This window comes from Myodes glareolus, chromosome 3, assembly GCF_982192425.1.
Source record: "Myodes glareolus chromosome 3, mMyoGla1.1, whole genome shotgun sequence".
Classification (NCBI taxonomy): domain Eukaryota; kingdom Metazoa; phylum Chordata; class Mammalia; order Rodentia; family Cricetidae; genus Myodes; species Myodes glareolus.
The window spans coordinates 24830604-24842542 of NC_142028.1; the positions used below are offsets into that span (position 1 = coordinate 24830604).

The following is an 11939-nucleotide window of genomic DNA, read 5'->3' on the forward strand; positions in this document are numbered from 1 at the left end:
GGCCATTCCTTCGAGACTGCCCTTTGCATGGTAGCACCTACCTGCAATTTTAGCATTAGGGATATCAGAGGTAGGAGGATTAGCTTGGAGTCAGCCTGGGCTACAGCCAGATCTTGTGTTCAGATGGTACCTACACCTCTGGGAACTCCTGCTTCAGGGTGAATGACTTTCTGGTACTCAGAAGTTGCTGAAATTGTAGATGTTTATTATAGAACAAGGATAGACCATATAATCAGCAAAGGAAAAAGAAAAAAAAGGCAAAAGCACAGGGAATGAAGTCCAGAGGAAATCGTGGGCAAGCACCACAGTGTCCCTTCCCAGAACACAGCACACAGTTGCTTCTCAGTAAACACTGCAGCCACAAGAGGTCACCTGAGCTGAGGGGCACGGTTTCTACTGAGAATCACTGGCATTGACACACAGTACCCGTGTGATTGATCTGTGTGACGTTCCATATCTGGAGGGAAAACAGACATTCCCCTGAATCACTCTAGCATAAATATCTGGTCAAACTGCTGTGGCAAGGCCCGGAGCCTCAGGTGTGCATTGTGCTCCTCTCAAGGTAGACATTTCCAAAGCTCACTCCCTGAAGTTCCAGACTATAATGGAGACTTGTAAGTTGCCTTGCTGAATAGAGTGAGTACCTTTCTATCCCGTGTTGCCCATAGTTTTAAAGAACCCCAACCTACAACTTCAAGGCCCAAATACTCTTCTTTTGAGATAGGGTCTCGTTCAGTTCAGACTAGCTTCAAACTCACTGTATTGTTAAGGACAACCTTGAGCTCCTGATCCTCTTGCCTCTATTTTATCAGCCCCGAGATTATATGCATGCACCATCATGTCCAGTTTATGTAGTTTCGGAAACCCAAGGCCTTGCACATGCAGGGATGAACTTTACCAGTGAGCTCTGCCCCTAGGCCCCAAACAATCCAATTTTAACGCTGAGATCAGGTTTTCATCCCTGCCCCCGTGTTACTCTTTCCCTACACTGAAGCAGTTCAGAAGTGACTGGAGAATCCATTTGCTCCTATGCTTGGCACACACCCGAAACTGTGTAATAGCACAAGGTCATTTAATTTGACAACCGACAGAGCACTACAGAGTGTTCAAAGTTGTGTTTGAACTTCAGTACAAATCACCTCCTGGGGCAAGCACCTGAATCTAACCTACATCCTGGGCTAACCAGAGTCAAGTCAGACATGGGCACCTTACAAGAGGCCGCAAAAATGCCCTTTTCAATAATAAACATCCTAATTTGAAAACTATTCCTGTATTATCTAAAATGTAAAAAATGGTAATCTAAACCAAACAGGATTACACATGTGTGTAAACACAGAACTTGAGAGGCTGAAACAGGAGGTCTGCCATGAGTCTGAGATCAGCCTGGGCAACAAAGATTCCTTTTCAAAAGGAAAGTAAAGGGCAACAATAACAAAATGCTGTCATTTACAGGCATGCAAAAGGTTTGCAGAACTCTTTTCTGAGACTAGCATCTACTTTTGTAATTTCAAGGGCTAATACTTAATGTCCAGCTCCCTCCATGACTGTAGTACTCGATGCCCCACAGGCAATGCAACTTGACTCTGGTTAGAAGTTCAGGGTTTGGAAGGTTCAAGGACACAGTCAGTCGTGTACTGTAGCAAACAGTTAGAAGGAGCAGCTACGAGAGCAAGCAAGCATCCCAAAGGAGAAGCAGAAAGGATAATTGGAACTAGGCTTGGTCCTTTCTTGCAAGACCCCAAGGGGCCTCATGGGAACTTCCTTATGCCTCCCAGAGACCTAAGAACCTTATATTAAGCTCTACCTCTTAAAAGGGATCTGCTATATCCAAATAGCATTCAGGGACTAGGAGACATATTTCCTGATGGCAGACATAATTATGTCATAAATGTAGCACGATTAATAAAAGCCAAGGACAGAAATTGGGGTTCAACCTAAAGGTCAAAAAGGCAAAACAGCCAGCCACTGGCTCTTACCTCTACTGTGGAGGCCAAAAAATGTAAGCCTGTTTCCATGTTGACCAAAGGCCAAAGAGTTGGAAGTTAACTTCTATTCCTTCAACGTTATTGTGTTTCTATCTCAAACAAGGGTGTCACCTAGATTTAGATCAGAGACTTCTGCTCTCTCAAGGTTATTGTCAACAGGTGTGGCTAATATCCAGACCTTGTATTTGAGAAATAGAGAAGTAGATGCGTTTCTACTCCAAAGAAAAGTCTCCGATTAAGTCTACTCCAAAAGTCTACTCCAAAGAAAAGGCTCCGATTAAGGGTTGACTAAGGGTTTGTGAAGATAACTTGGGATTTTACCCAGGGAGTGGTTTGCTTACAGAATGTTTTGGTCTAGGGTGTGAGTGTGAGTTGTTTTGTTCTAACAACACAATGTTTAACTGTGTACATAGCCCACAACCTTCAACTGGTTCAATCATTTCCTTTTATCATGTTAATGTAGTTTTTTGTTTTACTCCTACCTTTTGGGGTCAGGGATATTTTAAGCAATTAAAACTTAAACAGAGGTGATTTCAGTATTCACTAAAACTCCTTCCTGGTACTATTCTATTTATTTCTGATTTATTTTTAAGTGTGTCTTTGTATTCTTTATTTCTCTAAATCACGACACCTCTACCCTAGCAAGAGATATTTTTGTAGAGGCTGGTCCCTGACACTCTACCTCAATCCGAAAAGATGATCCTGCCTCCAGGAATCTCAGAATGAGACTGAGAGCTGTCTCCTTCCATTTTATAATCTTCTCTAATTCTGGGATTAAAGGTGTGTACCACTGCCATCTGGTTTCTATGGCAAACTAGTATGGCTACAGGGATTAAAGGTGTGTGTCATTGTGGCAACCAGAATTAAAGGTGTGTGTCATTGCTGCCTGGTCTATAAGGCTGGCCAGTGTGGCTATTTTACTTTTCCTCAGGCAAGCTTTATTTATTAAAATACAAATCAAGTGCCACTACATTAATAATAAAGTCGGAGAACTTCCAAGATGGTGCCTTCCTCCCTATTCTCCTGACCTGAGACAAAAGCTGGGCAGCTTAAAACAAAGGTCTTGTGGGCTTTTTCTCCCACCCAGAGGCCCATGATGACAGACTGGCTCAACAAGTTCAAGATCAACAGACATGTCACACAAGAGCTCTGGGCCAATAGGTCATCGTGTCTTTCCTCAGACCCTAAATTAGAGAGGACCCTTCAAGGACTTTAAAACACCACAGCCATAAAGGACTTTGGCTACCCAAGGACCCTTCTGCTTTGTGGAGAACCTTTCTCTCTGTGTGCTTGCTGAATGTGTTTTCTCACCACGAATAAAGTCTTTCTTTAACACTGATTGCATCTGCTTCTTTCTACTCTGTCAGATTTTCCCTCTGCTACCTGTTGAGGTTGAGATTTTTCTTGCCTTTTAATTCTTTAAGTGGCATAGAAAATGTACCCAATCAATTCCTAGAAGGTAATAGCATCACCTTAGGGACCAAGTTTTTAACACATGAAACTTTGAGGGGGGGGGACACACAGTATGACTTCATCTAAACCATATTTGTAATGATCTATCCTGTCCCTTTAAGGGACAAGCCACGCCCACTCCCCCATCTGCCAGGCAAGCAGATCTTCAGTTTCCAGCCTGAGTCCTCCCTTTTTTCATCTTGCTCTTGAAGAGGCAGCTTCTGTCTCTCCCTACTTCTCCCCTTCCCCTCCTCCTCTTCTCCTCTTCTCCCTCTCCCTTTCATAACCCACTAAATAAATATCCAACCTCACTCTGCATGGCGTGCCTATCCATGTCTCTGTCTCTCACCAGCAGCACAGCTCCCTGCTGCTCTAGGGACCTGCTCCCTGACCCTGTTTGGGGACCTGCGGCATGGTCTCATGGTCCACTGCCCGCTGCAGCCACTCAGGAACTTGCAGCATTTTACTTAAAACATTACAATATCAACACATTAAACAAGTTGGATCCAAAAGAAAACTCCTGGGCTGAGGACACAGCTTAGTGGTAGAGCACTGGTCTATTATGAGGAGCCTTGGGTTCAATTTCTAGCCATCTGGCATCCATCATACAATACAAAAACATTTTTTCCTTTCCTCTGCTCTGTGGTCCAGGCTCTGAACCTGCCTCTTCACAACCTCATGGCTCCTCTCTGTTCATGTTCTGCTGCTCCTTGGAAAGCTTATTACAAGCTTAGTAGCTTAAAACAAGACTTCTCCAATTTTAGAAGCTAAGCCAACAACCTTGGCTTGAAGTCCCTCCCTTCACCTCCAAAGCCAAGACACTGGACCTCCTTGATGTTGCTTTACTCCATGTCATGGTTGTAATGATCTGTCCTGTCCCTTTAAGAGACAAGCCATGCCCACTCCCCCTCTCTGCTGAGGCAAGCTGATCTTCAGCTTCCAGTCTGAGTCCCTTCCCTTTTTGTCTCCCTCTCAAAAAGGCAGTTTTTCTCTCCCTTCTTCCCACTTTTCTCCTTTCCCCCTTCTGTTTCTCTCTCTCTCTCTCTCTCTCTCTCTCTCTCTCTCTGCTTTTTTGCCCCCTTGTCCCCATTCCCCTCTATAACCCACTAAATAAATATCCAACCTCACTCTGCATGGCATGCCTATCCATGTTTCTTTTCTCTCACCTACCATGTGGTTTCCTGCCCAGGAGACCTGTGGCATGGTCTCATGGTGTGTCCATCTGTCTGTCTCTCCTCGTGGGACTGGCTGCCCCATTGAGGTCTCTCACTCACCATGTGGCTCTCTGCCTGGGACTTGTGGCCTGCTGCAGCCACTCGGGGAACTGAGCCATCCCTTCCTGGGTCTAGCTGGTCTCGGGACTTGCTGCCCACCACCACTTCAAGGACTTGCGGCATGGTCTCACGGCCCGCTGCCCACTGCAGCCACTTGGGAATCTGCAGCATTTTACTTTTACCATTACAATGGTGCTTCCTTGTTCCCGATTTTAACTTGGAAGGCTGCCCTGAATCATACAAGCTAAATCTCCCTATTTGTCCTAGTTTTGTTTCCCTTGTTTCAACAAACACCATGATCAAAAGCAACCCTGGGGGAGGAAAGGGTTTATTTTATCTTACAGCCAACAGTCCATCACTGAGAGAGGGCAAGACAAGAATTTGAAGCAGAAATTATGGAGGAACACTGTTTTATTGGCTTGTTCCCAGGCTCACACCCAATTACCTTTTTTATACAGCCCAGGCCTGCCTGGCTAGGGACAGCACTGCCCATAGTGGGCTGGGTCCTTCTTCATCATTTACGAATCAAGAAAATGCCCCACAGATCTATCTGATGGAGGAGATGCTTCAATGGAGGCTCCTTCTTTCCAAGTGTGTCAAATTGACAACCAAGAATAGCTATCACACTACCGTAGGAAACTGACGGAATTTTCTTTCAGCACACTGCCAAAAATTCCAGTCATGTTCCATAGAGCCAGTCACGGCCTGGCTTCCTCTTACTGACCCTACTTCCTGTTTCCCTGTGTTCCTGCCTCACAGACTTGCCTGGTGCTTAACTATCCTGTCCCATACAGCCTTGAAGGCATTGCTGGTGCCATTTCCACTGCACCACCTTCTGAACAACCTCCATCAGGCTGGCTCTTAATCAGTCCTCAGTGTCTCTGAAAGTCACCGCATTCAAACAGTGACCTCCCTGATTTCTTCTTACACTGTCATTCTTTCTCCTTCATAGTTTTTCCATTATTGGAGTTAGGGTTCATCTGTGTGGTTATTTATGCTAGGTCTGCCTATTTACATCACACTGCAAACCTATAAGGGGCAAATACAAAACCCTCACACTCACCAACTGGTTGCTGGGTCAAAAAATAAACAAATAATAAGTGCCAACAAGGGTTATATTAACAACAGATTTAGTTTGTGAAGTGTGAGTTAAATAAACCAAAGATTTCAGTGTTAGCATTTTAGACCCAGTGGATTACTCAACCAGGTGTCCACTCATAGCTCCAATCTCTACCACAAATCCGAGTCTTCTGCCTGCAGCCCAAATCTGCCACCCCTCCTATGTAAGTGGTGGCTGCTTGTTTATTTCCCGCCCACCCTGACCAAAATAATCACACAGAAATCGTATTAATTACAATACTGTTTGACCAATAGCTTAAGTATATTTCTAGCTAGCTCTTATATTTTAAAATAACCCATCTCTATAACTCTGTGCATTACAACATGATCGTGGCCTACTGTCAAGGTTCCATTGGGTTCCCGTGGGTGTCTTTCTCCTTTGGCAGCTACATGGTGTCTCTCTAACTCTGCCTACTTTCTCCCAGCATTCAGTTTAGTTTTCCTGCCTAGCTCTATTCTGCCCTGTTGTAGGTCCAATCAGCTTCTTTATTCATTAACCAATAAAAGCAACACACATACAGAAGGACTTCTCACATCATCCCTACACTGAGAACTGTCAGATTCATTTCTTTGGTGCTGTGCTGAATCCGCCACACCAATACTAGGGTAGACACACCACTTTCCTATTCATGATCATGAGACAGATCACTAGAAAAAAATGTTCTAGAAACATGAGTATTCGTATCACAGGGCTTGACACAGTGTTAAGACTGTGGCAGACCATGCTATCTTGAATACTTAGTAAGCAGGGAGTGGAACTGTTTGAAAGGTTAAGACAGATTAGGAAGTATGGCCTTGTTGGTGTAGGTATGAGAACTGTGTCACGGGGGGGGGGGGGGGGGCTGAGGTTTCTAAAGCCTGTTCCAGGTCTCTCTCCACCCGCCTACATTTCAGGATGTAAAATCTGAGCTACTGCTCCATCACCTGCTTACATGCCACCAAATTCCCAACCATAATGAAAATGAACTAAACCTCTGAAACTGTAAGCAAGCCCCCAAACGACTGCTTTCTCTTGTAAAGTTGCCTTGTTCATGGTATCTCTTCACAGCAGTAGAAAGGTGACTAGGACAACCCTCCATCTTTAGTCTTGGAAGTACTTCCTCCATGTCTCAGTAGCTGACATCCACGCTCCATTTCATGGGCTTGGGTCACTTTGTCTGCTTCGCTCTTCTCATGTCAGTTACTCAGATGTAACTTACTTCAAGAGGTCTTCCCAGCATGCCAGTCACCCTCAGATCCCACCTGCTTCTCACAAGTCACACTGCATCCAGCGAGTGACCTCATGGGGTAGACAGGCTCTAACTCAGTTCATGTTTGCACTCCTCTCTTCAAGTGTCAGAACCATGCTTAGTAAGTAGGAAACACTTCCTGAGGACTTGCTGGGTGAAATGAACCAGTGACCAAGGGTTTAGTTCCATCAAAGGGACAAGCAGTAAGAGGGATCAAGACTAAAGATGACCCTAAGCAGGCATGTTCACAGAATAGCCTCAGAGCTTGCCAAAAAGGATGTGCTAAAGGAACAAAAAAATCAAAGATGGGATGTTTCAGGAGGGCTGCAGCTTAGCCCAGAACTATAACTGAAAACAAATCTCAGAAAAGGGCAGGATGGCTCTGTCAGTAAAGGCACTTGTCACCATGCCTGTCAATCTGAGTTCAATCCCCAGAATTCACATACACGGTCAGGGGAGAGAAATGACTCCTCTGAGCATTTTATTGTGCCATGGTATGTGTGTGCATGCATCCATACAATAAATAAAAAAATTAAATGAAAATAAAAAAGAAAAATAGAAAAAAATCAGTGAGGATATAGTACCGGGAACAATGAAAAGGAAGGTTTGAAGGGAAATCTGTAATTGGCATCCAAGTTGCTGAATCAACCTAAGGGACCTAGGGTACCACTGTATGTGTTGATTCAGAGACTCTTGGAGACTTCCTGGAAAGCAGTGTTGACAGGAGCCAGCCTGCAGGAATGGACTACGACTAAAAATGACAAGTATGTGGTCATTCTTTCAAGCAGACTGACAGGAGAGAGACAAAATCACAGTTCCAAGGAAGTGAGAAGCAGTTGTGAATATAAAGTAACAAAGAAAAAGTGGTTCTGCACACAAAGCAGGGACTGACATCTGAAAGCCAGCACTGTCCTGGGATCCAAATGGAACCGAAAGAGGGCTTAGTAAGCTCTGAAGACAACTGTGGCGCCATTCTGGGAAAACCGTTTTCTCTCCCTGAGCCAACTCAGATTATTCTGACAATATGAATCAATAAACAGAAATGACTTTTGGAAGAATTTAACAATTTCTATAAAGACATTGCCAGTGTAATAAACCGTGTACTCTTGAAGTAGTCTGAATGAAAACACGCTCATTCTGAGGAGCACTACTAGGCGGTGTGGCCTTGTTGGAGTAGGTGTGGCCTTGGTGGAGGAAGTGTGTCATGGGGGTGAACTTTGAGGTTTCAGATGCTCAAGACAGACCCAGTGTGTCTCTCTCTTCCTGCTGCCTGCTCATCCGGATTTAGAACTCTCCTTCTCCAGTAATATGTCTGTCTGTGCGCCTCCACACTTCCCGCCATGGACTAGATGGACTAAATCTCTGTAAAGTCAGCCCCAATAAATGCTTTCCTTCCCAAGAGTTGCCGTGGTCAGGGTGTCTCTTTACAGAAATAGAACTCTCACTAAGACAACTCTCAAACAAATGTGTTACTTTTCAATCCTCTTCATCTATGTGACAGAATCCTGCTCTTGACTAACAATTCCAGGGAAATACTTACTCCATTCCCAGCAAAGAGAGAAGACACAGACAAACAGTTGAGAAAGGAAGGACAAAGTCAGGGTTCAGAGTCAAAGCAGGGACAAAAACCCTCTAACTTTTTCTTCAGGCTGCCATTTTTGTAAGTGAGGAAATGTCACAGGGTCTCTCCCCAGTAGATGGAAAGATACCAAGAGCTCACAGAATTGCCTGCTGCCCCTGTCAACTTGACCTGCCTGGGCAGAAGGGCAAAACAAAGCAATGCAGACATTATGTTGTATTCAAAGTAGACGAGTAAAAGGGGGTAAGACTTTTTTTTTTTTAATCTCTTTTTAGGTATCTAATTCTGGGTTGTCACCCCTGTGGCCCAGAAAATACTGCAAAATCTGCAGTATTATTCCATGATGCCTCAGAACATTTGGGAAACAGTTTTCACAAAGCAGCTATTTTCCCATAGGAGGAGGAAGGAGTATCAATTTCAGGTCACAGGCTGCACCTTAAAAGCCATGGAGACCATCAGAACAAGGAAAAACTAGACAAAATCAGTTCACCATCATTTAACAAACCTTCCCTCATTACAGAAAAAAATCTGGTCAGGAATGTGAATGCTATTCGCACTGATATTTAAGTACACTGTGGTTGGGGGTTTGTTTTCCTCTTCTACTTGGATTTTAAGTCTTTCCAGATGTGCACAGCTTAGGGTGATAATTTTATTCCCTGGCAAAGCTAGATAAGCTATGCAGACACCACTCTGTCACAAGAAACTCACGGGTTATCAGTGGAACCCAAAATGCAAAGTTTACTTAAAATAAAAATGAAATAAAATAAAAGCTAAGTGGTGGGGACTGGAAAGATGGCTCCATGGTTAAGACACTGGATGCTCTTCCAAAGGACCCGGGTTTGCTTCCCAGCACCCACAGGGCAGTCCATGTTCCAGGGTATCCAATACCCTCTTCTGGGGGCATTGCATGAATGTGTTGCACAAACATACATGAAGTCAAAACGCCCATATACATATAATAAAACGCTGTGCCTGTTGCCAACATTCAGGTGTTCGCAAGAAAAGGAAAAAAACAAAAACAAAAAAGAAACAAACAAAAACAGTACCAGCAGGTAACTCACCCATGTAAGGATGGCAGAGGGGCCAAAAAAAGGACCCAAGGCTGTATGTATGTTCATTATGATTGACAAAAGTCAACTTGCTGAGCAAAACTTAAGACTTACATATGATTCCACAGAAAACTGGGCCTTTTTTTATTACAAAGAAATAGTGACATAACAAACCAAATACATGAGTCATTCACTATATCCTTTGTAATTCTCTCCAAAGTATAATTGGCCCAATAGTGCAAACATAAGGAAAGATGAACAGGGTGGGCAGAGGTCTCAGAGTGCCTTACTGAGCCAGTCACTGTCAAGAACTCAACAAGTATTTGTTATGCAACAGGATCTGTCCTCTAGTTGAATATACATTTCACGTTCACAAAGAGATAATTCAGAGGATTTATAGTATGTGACCTTGAAGCATACTGGTGATGGGTATTTGTGGGAAAACAATAGAAAGGGGCTACTAATAAAAACTGACTCCTTCTCCATATATGCACGTATAGAAATGGATACAGATATAAAAATGAAGAAACGGTAATAGTTAACAGTAAAAGAGTATATGAACACCTATAAGCCAGTTTTATCCCAATGAGAAATGTTTGGCTAAAATTATATTCAAACAAGTACCTTCCTCTGACCCAAACTGATGACAGTATTATAATGTACGAATCAAAAACATCTGATGGCTGTCATGATGGGATGAAACCACATATGCACCCGAATCCTGATCAACAGGCTCATTACTACTGGGTACGAACTTTAAAACATCGGGAATTTTCTGATAGAATTAACTGGAAATACATCCCACAATCAGGATGAGGATTGTTTCAAGTACAGACAGTGGGAGTTATTAAAGTCAACTTAATTGTTGGTTAGCCCAGCCACCCGGGTAGTTTCACATAGTAAGTCCACAGATTTCTTGAAATGCGATTCTGCCAGTCAACTACGAAGTTCTAACGTCAGTGTACATTTTTCTCACTACTATATTCCCATAACAAGAGCTGAATATTCTTGACAAATCCTTGCGTGGCGTTGGAATTTGAATGAATGAATGAAGGCCAAGTAGCAAAAAATGCCTGCAGTCATAGGAACTACTGAAGGCAAACAAAGAGGGATTCCAGATCATTGTTCTAATCACGGAAAGAAAACATCCTAGAACGTCATCCACTGAAACTCCGTATATAAAGAGAATCCGAAACCTCTGTAGCTCCAAAAAAAAGAGAAGCAGCAATGAGGGTGTGGAGCCCAAACAAATTAGCAGGTTCGAAAGCCAGTAATTCCAATTAGAAATCAAAATACAAAAATACAAAAAAAAAGAAAAGAAAAGAAAAAGCGAAGACGGAGAAGCCCCCGGAAGTAAAATCAACAATCGGAAAATGGAAAGCAAAAACGTGGAAGCGGCCATGTAACGTTCCCACTGTTCCAAGCCGCGATAACGCAGCCCGCAGGAGGCCCGAGACCCAGGACAGCCACGACCCGGAACGCAAACCCCGAGCCCGAGGCAGCGCTGGGGGAGTTCCCGGGAACGCCTCCCGCGCCTCTCAGGCAACCCCGCCCACTGGGCCCGCCCCGTCCCGCCGGCTACTCACCGGATTCGCTTCCCACATAACGGTGCGAAATCAAGCGGAGAGAGCCTGAGGGAGGGGTTAGCCGCGGGGTCGGTATGGTGGGCGTTTTCCGAGGGTCCCCGGGAGCGAAGGGACCGAAAGGCACCTTTTACGGAAGCCTTCCTCCTCCCCCTCCCCGTCACAAGCTGGCGTCTTCGGACCCTCGAACCTCCCGACTTCCGCCTGGATCTAGCCAATCAGCAGTGGCCCCGCCCACCACAAAAGATTTCCCCGCCCCTTCGGAACTTCCGCGCATGTCGTTGAGGGCGGGGCCTTTACCTGGCTTGTAAAGGAGTTTAAATACAGCCATCTTCCGCCATCATGTCCTCAAGCTTGACAGGTTGTAATTCCTCCTTGTAGAATCGATGTTTTCTACCATCACCTTATACTGAGTCTAGTGACCCAATGCTAGGCCTGAGGAGCTCCGCTCAACCAATGGCATTTGGGTCAAGCGTCAAGCCTCTTTGTTTCCTTCTCTCTCGAAGTGTACATCATGATAATTCTACCAAAGGATGTAGCAAGCTTACTTATATCAAGTACTTCTGTGTTTGCAATGTAGGAAAAAAAAATGTGCGGTATTGGCCAGGTGTCGCTGGACTTGGAAGTGAGCACTTGAAGCACGATTAATAAAAACTGAGAGAGAGAAAT

General features: G+C 44.3%; 1 protein-coding gene across 2 annotated transcripts in view; it reads right to left on the reverse strand.

The window, feature by feature from the left end:
* The window catches only part of Parp11 (poly(ADP-ribose) polymerase family member 11), a 37706-nt gene extending 26227 nt beyond the window's left edge, over positions 1-11479 (reverse strand). The window contains exon 1 of one of the 2 annotated variants that reach the window (XM_048444060.3): positions 11274-11479. The gene's annotated coding sequence lies outside the window, so the exon portion shown is untranslated. The remainder of the gene's footprint in view (positions 1-11273) is intronic. The other variant, XM_048444057.3, reaches the window with a different exon arrangement.
* Positions 11480-11939: the final 460 nt, after the last annotated feature.